The sequence below is a fragment of the Sorex araneus genome, chromosome 1 (assembly GCF_027595985.1).
Source record: "Sorex araneus isolate mSorAra2 chromosome 1, mSorAra2.pri, whole genome shotgun sequence".
NCBI classification, from domain to species: Eukaryota; Metazoa; Chordata; class Mammalia; order Eulipotyphla; family Soricidae; genus Sorex; species Sorex araneus.
In genome coordinates, this window is record NC_073302.1 from 299919590 (window position 1) to 299925589 (window position 6000).

Genomic DNA, 6000 nt, shown 5'->3' on the forward strand with positions numbered 1-6000 from the left:
AGCGGCCCCTGAGCCCCCTGCTTGCAGCCCACCCGCCGTAGGCCCGACCCCGCGCCCCTTCAGTGTGCTCTATGAGGACCTCCTGGTGTCCTCGTCCTCCTCCGACGAGAGCGAGCCCCCTGCTTGCAGCCCACCAGCCGCAGGCCCGACCCCAAGCTCCTTCAGTGTGCTCTATGAGGACCTCCTGGTGTCCTCGTCCTGCGACGAGAGTGAGCCCTCTGCTTGCAGCCGACCCGCCGCAGGCCCGACCCCGATCTCCTTCAGTGTGCTCTATGAGGACCTCCTGGTGTCCTCGTCCTCCGACGAGAGTGAGCCCCCTGCTTGCAGCCCACCCGCCGCAGGCCCGACCCTGCGCCCCTTCAGTGTGCTCTATGAGGACCTCCTGGTGTCCTCGTCCTCCGACGAGAGCGAGCAAGACTGAGGCCAATGCCCACCAGCCTGTGCCCCCGGCTGCATGTGACCCGGACTCTCCTGTTACTGTGGAGGATACCTACGGGCCCAGACTGTCTCTGGGGGACCCCTAGTACCTAGCCCAGAGCAAGGGGGACTGTCGGCAGTTGGGGGCCAAGATGGGACTCGCACTCAGGTGCCCGAGAAGCATTGTTCCAAGTTAGGACTCTCAGGAGAATTCCAGATCCTGCGTCTGAGGCTGTTTGAATTCTGTCCCCACAGACTTTGCAGAAGAAGACGGTGGGATGAACAGCAGCAGAATCCTGGCCTTTCGTTCTGCTGTGGCCGGGGCTAGGACCATAGCAGGTACCATGTCGTGTGCGCACGCCAGCGGTGCCTTGACTTGCTGGGGTCTTGGGTCGTTAGGTGGGCTCTGCATGTGCCCATGTCCCATGTATGGGCAGAGCAGGATGGGCGTGTTATTGGGACTGTGCCCTGGGATGTCATCGGGACTCCCCATGTCAGTGACTTTCCTCCAATAAAGTGTCTGAATTGCACCTATGTCTGGTCTCTCCCTGGGAGGCATCGCCCGTCACGCACATCCGGGTCCCCTCCCCCTGGTTTCTCATCCAGCAGAACCAGGATGGTCAGAGCCCAGAGCTCAGGAGAGGTGTCTTGTCCTCCTGACTGGGCCGGGTGGAGGTATCTCTCAGCTCAGTCTCAAGTTGGCCCTCGACATGAATTTGGGATTTGGAAGGGGTACGTGTGGGATTCAGTGCCAGAGAAAGGCACCAAGCCTTCCAGGCCCCTCCTCATCTGGGTCTGGGTCCCATCCATCAGGATCCCCTTTTCCCTCCCTCAGCTTTGCTTGGTCTGTTTCTCACCCATCACCCGCTACACGCTCACACAGAGCAACTCAAGGACGGGTCGGGCACATTAATGTCACTAGGGCGCCCCAGCGCTAGAAGACTCCCGTGAGAGGGTTAGGGGGTCACAGCCATGAATCCCAGGTAAATTCTCATTCCATGCAGAAGAAAAACTATGCATCAAGTAGGCACTCGTTACCAAGCATTCCACTGGTCACTCCTTTTTAAGAAATTATTGGCGATCTTTTCTCTGTCTATCCGTTCTTGATTTTGATGGTGGGACAGTCATTGAGTAAACGTATATATGTTTCTCCGGGGCTTAAGGAGTCCCTTAGGACACGGGGCACTAGGGTTAAGAAAAAAGACCTGCAGGAATTCCTGACCCTTACTTACATTGGTGAGGTGTAAGGTCTCCCTGGTTTCCCCAGGAAGGTACTATTGAAGAAGAACGTTGGGGGAGAGTAGGAGATTGCTTAAAAGATTACTATGAAACCTTTGGGCCTGAGAAAGTTCCAGTCCAAGCCCTTTCCTATTGGAAACTCATTCATGATATTCTTAAAATTGATCATCACTCCCCTGAAGTAAAGAAGATTGTCCAACATGGGAGAGATTTCTTAAGAACATTGTCATTACCCCCCTCCACCTGCTCTTGGGTTGTGATTCCTGTGCCCAACAGTGACAGCCCTCCCGCTGATAAGACACAATCCAGAGATTCCCATCAGACCAAGGCCCTTTATACACCCCTCCCTAAAGAGTCCCCCTGACAAATTATCCCCCACTGATGTTCCAACCCTGGAGAATGAGACCGCCCATTATCATGATCATGAGTCTCTTCCCCCTCTTGGAGCCTTTCCTACCTTACCCCCACCCTATCCTAACTTGAGCCTATTTCGGCCTCTACACTCCCTTGCGTGCCTAAAGACCCTCCTCTTGGTGCTCTGGTTCTCGATTGGATTTCGTTTCCAGTGCCCTGGATAGGGCCCAAAACCACTGCTGGCTGGCCCCTAATGACTGATATCTTTTATCAATCCTGCCTGGCACCCTAAATGCAAAACAAAGCACAGTGTGAAGGGAAACTGCTGTGCGGGAATGACACCCGTGCCACAGCTGTCCCCGCCCAGCCCCGGAGAGCACGTCCACACAGCGTCTCAGGCACGCCACTGGATTCTGGATTCGCAGCCAGCGCTCCGTCAGGTCAGATGTTTCTTTAAGGGAACCCAAGAGGAGCAGAGACCCGCGGGAACTTCCCGAGAGAGACCCTACAAGCATGTGTGGCTTCGGCAGGCGGAATCTCCAGCTCGACTGCCCCAGCAGCTCGTGCCCATTGTTAACCTGCTGGACGCTGAGCCACAAGGAAGCAACAGGCAAAGGCACGAAGCAGCTTCATCCCGCTGGGCCCCGAGGGAGGCGGGACTCTCCAGCACAGAGTCAGCATCCAGGAGGCAGAGAGGGGAGGATCCACACGCAGACTGCCCAGGTGAGGGGCTGAGCCAACTCCAATACTCCCAGGTCTCACTCCTCGGTCTGTGAAGTGAATCGACTGAAGCGTTCCCAGGACCCATTGCCAGGATCAGGCACTGCTGTGACTGGAGGGAACCTCGGCCAGTGAAATCCGGGATTGGCTTCTCGCCAGACTCTGCACTGTGCTCACTCTGGGCCTCTTGACCCTGCCCCGTATGAGCACCTCCATCCCCTGAGCACTGGGGCTTAATGGCTCACTCGTGGGCTCCAACCCAGCTGCCCCCGGCTCAGCTACTCGGATACCACATTGCTTTCAGCCCCTGCCATCAAGCACTTCTGCTCTGAGGATCTGTCTTGCATTTCCCACGAATTAGCCCCCGGGAAGTATTCGTCACTCAGAACCCAGCCTGTCACTAGCAACCACTCTGAGCTCCGCCTGCTCCCCTCCTCCTGCCACACCCTTTAGGTCTCTCAAGGTCCCACTCCTTGACTCCTCTCGTCCTTGTAAGGGACGTGGCCTTGTGCCTCATCTCCAGACATTCCCCTGTCCTCGACAACCTTGCCCGAGCAGTCCGGTACTGCCCTGAGCCCCTGAGCCCCTGCCCTTTCCTTGTCCAACCCCCAAATTCAGAAACTCTCACACCCTGTCCACAGGAGTCACCGACCCAATGCACCTCCAGGAGGTGGCAAGAGCCCCTCTCTCGTGTGGGCACAGCAGCCTCCTGGGGGCTACTCGGGGCCTTTTGCACCTTCACACCAGCTCCTGGACTGCGGTGTCCGCATCGTACCCGCCCCCAAGTCCCACAGGGCCCCTCACTCTGCTGGGGGTGAGCAGAAGTGAGGCGACTTCACGATGACATTAGATTGAACAACCACCCCCAAGCCTGCCCGAAGAACAGGCCCTAGTTTTTTTTTTTTTCTATTGCTTCTAACGAATGATTCGCTAAATATGAGCATAAGAGTGTTCCCAGAAGACAGTGTGTGAAGGACAGTAGTTCACTCTTGAAGGCGACATGAGCTGGGCGTGCTAGTCAGCAGAGAGGTAGAGAAAAGTGTCTGCCAGGGGTTTAGTGGCCAGAAAGTTCTGGAAGAGCTACGTGTTGACCCCTGAGGCTAATTCCTTGGGCCGTACCTACCTGTGGCCCCTCTCTACCTGTCTCACCCCAATGAGTGGCCTCTCCCTACCTGTCTCGCTTCTGACCTGCAGCCACTCCATGTTTACTGTCCAAGGTCACCTGACACCTCCTGCAGGTGGCCCTCACCTCTCACTGGGCACAAAGGCCCTAGCAGGGACCTGCCCTCTCAGACCTGCGGGCTCAGGCCCTTGGGGCATCGCCTCTCGTGGGGCTTTTCCTGCTGCTGCCCCACTGGGCAGAGCAAAAGGACTTTGGAGGATCACTCTCCTTACCGGCCCACGCTCTGGGAGGTTAATGCCACACAAGCTTCCCTGGGTGGTGGTGAGTTTTCTCTGGGGGCCGGGTCCAGCCATAGAGCTGACTGTTCTCACTGTGGTCGGGAAACGTGGACAGTGCTCCACTCAGGGGCTCCCCTCCCCTCGGAGATGTCCTTTCTGGGCTCGCTGACCGAGGAAAGCTCTTCCATCGGACGTCATGCCAAGGTTTCCCAGCGGGGTGAGGCTTCTGCTTGCCCCTGTGTACTGTTGCTCTTTGCCCTTCACATTCCCATTGTCCCACGACAGAGCAAACTCTGGGTTCTCTCTCTCTCCGCCTGCGGGCAGAGGGGGCTTGAGGCCTATGAGAAGACTAGACCCAGGAGCTTTGAGTTTCCACTGCGAGACCTGGATGGAGACGAATCGGCCGTGACTCACAAAGGACCGAGGAGACGAGAGTGCTGGCCTTTGAGTGTAGCCAAAATGGAATCTGGCACCACCCCACCTGAAATGATGCAAGACTTTTCTAGTGACAACTTTTTTTGTGACTTGTTGGTCCCTGGTATTTGGTCTCTGCTATCCTCAGTGCACCCTCATTCTCCCAATGGGGCTGGCCCTGTTTCTTGTGCTGACTGAGATGGACACGTATTGCGATGCCAACACCACCCACCACCGCTCTGAATCCTCCCAGCCGCTGTCCGTGCTGATGCTGTGCTGAACCCGAGTTTTTGCGTGTTTCCCTGCAGAGAGAAGCAGGCAGAGGCCTCGGGACTGCAGAAAACTCCCCGCACTCTGGACATGGCCCTGTCCCTGTTCGGGATCATTCCAGGATGTTCCGAGAGACACGGAGAGACTCGGTCCTTCCTCTCCTCGGGTTTGGGTTGCCCTTGGGGCAGGTAGCTCTGTGGATTCATCGGGACATTCTCCTGAAAACTCTTGTTCGCTTGAATCTGCGGAAATGTAGAGCTCATCCCAGCTCTGGCATCCCCTGGGAGGCCTCTGAAGTAGATATCCTGAGGAGGCCAGAGCCAGGACATGCTCCCAGGGCCCTGACCCACAGGCACAGTGATCTCTAGAAGCCTGAAGCCCACGTAGCTTGGGACCGCGTAGGCCATGGCTTTCCGTGGTATCTGACTCTCTTGGGGCAGAGGCCGATTTTTGTCACACGAGGTAGGAGGCCGTGAGTGATTCGGGGCTGAGGGTGTGACTGTCCTCGGTCAGAACAGGAAGCAGTGACCTATTTCTCTCCACCCAAACCTGGCAGTGGAAATTCGAAGCTCCTGGGTCTAGTTTTCTGATAGGGCTTAAAGCCCCCTCTGTCCACAGGTGGAGAGAGAGAAAGCCGCGACCGGCTCTGTTGTGAGACAATGGGACTGGAAAGGGCAAAGAGCAGCAGGACACAGGGGCAAGAGAGGCCTCACACTGCTGGGAAATCTTGGCATGGCCTCAGATGGAAGAGCTACCCGTGGTCAGCAAGCCAGAGGGACATCTCTGGGAGAGGGGAGACGCTACGTGCACCGTGCAAGTTGTCTGAAACAGAGGGAGCCACTGGCGCCATCAAAGGGAGAATGGCCAGCTCTACAGCTGAACCCAGCATCCAACAAGAACTCACATGGTAAAGGGAAGCCTGCGGTGTCACCCTCCCAGAGACCAGGATGGTCAGGAAAGTTCACCCTGACCTCTTGCCGATCTCCTCTGAGGCAGAAGCCAGAAAACCCTCCTGGAAGTGGATGCCCTGAGGGCCTGAGCCTGCAAGCCTGAGAGGGCAGGTCTCTGGCTAGGGCCTGTGAGCACAGTGAGAGGTCAGGGCCATCCGGCAGCAGGTGTCAGGGGACCCTGGACGGTAAACAGAAAGTGGCCACAGGAAGAGAGCGAGACAGGGAGGGAGGGGCC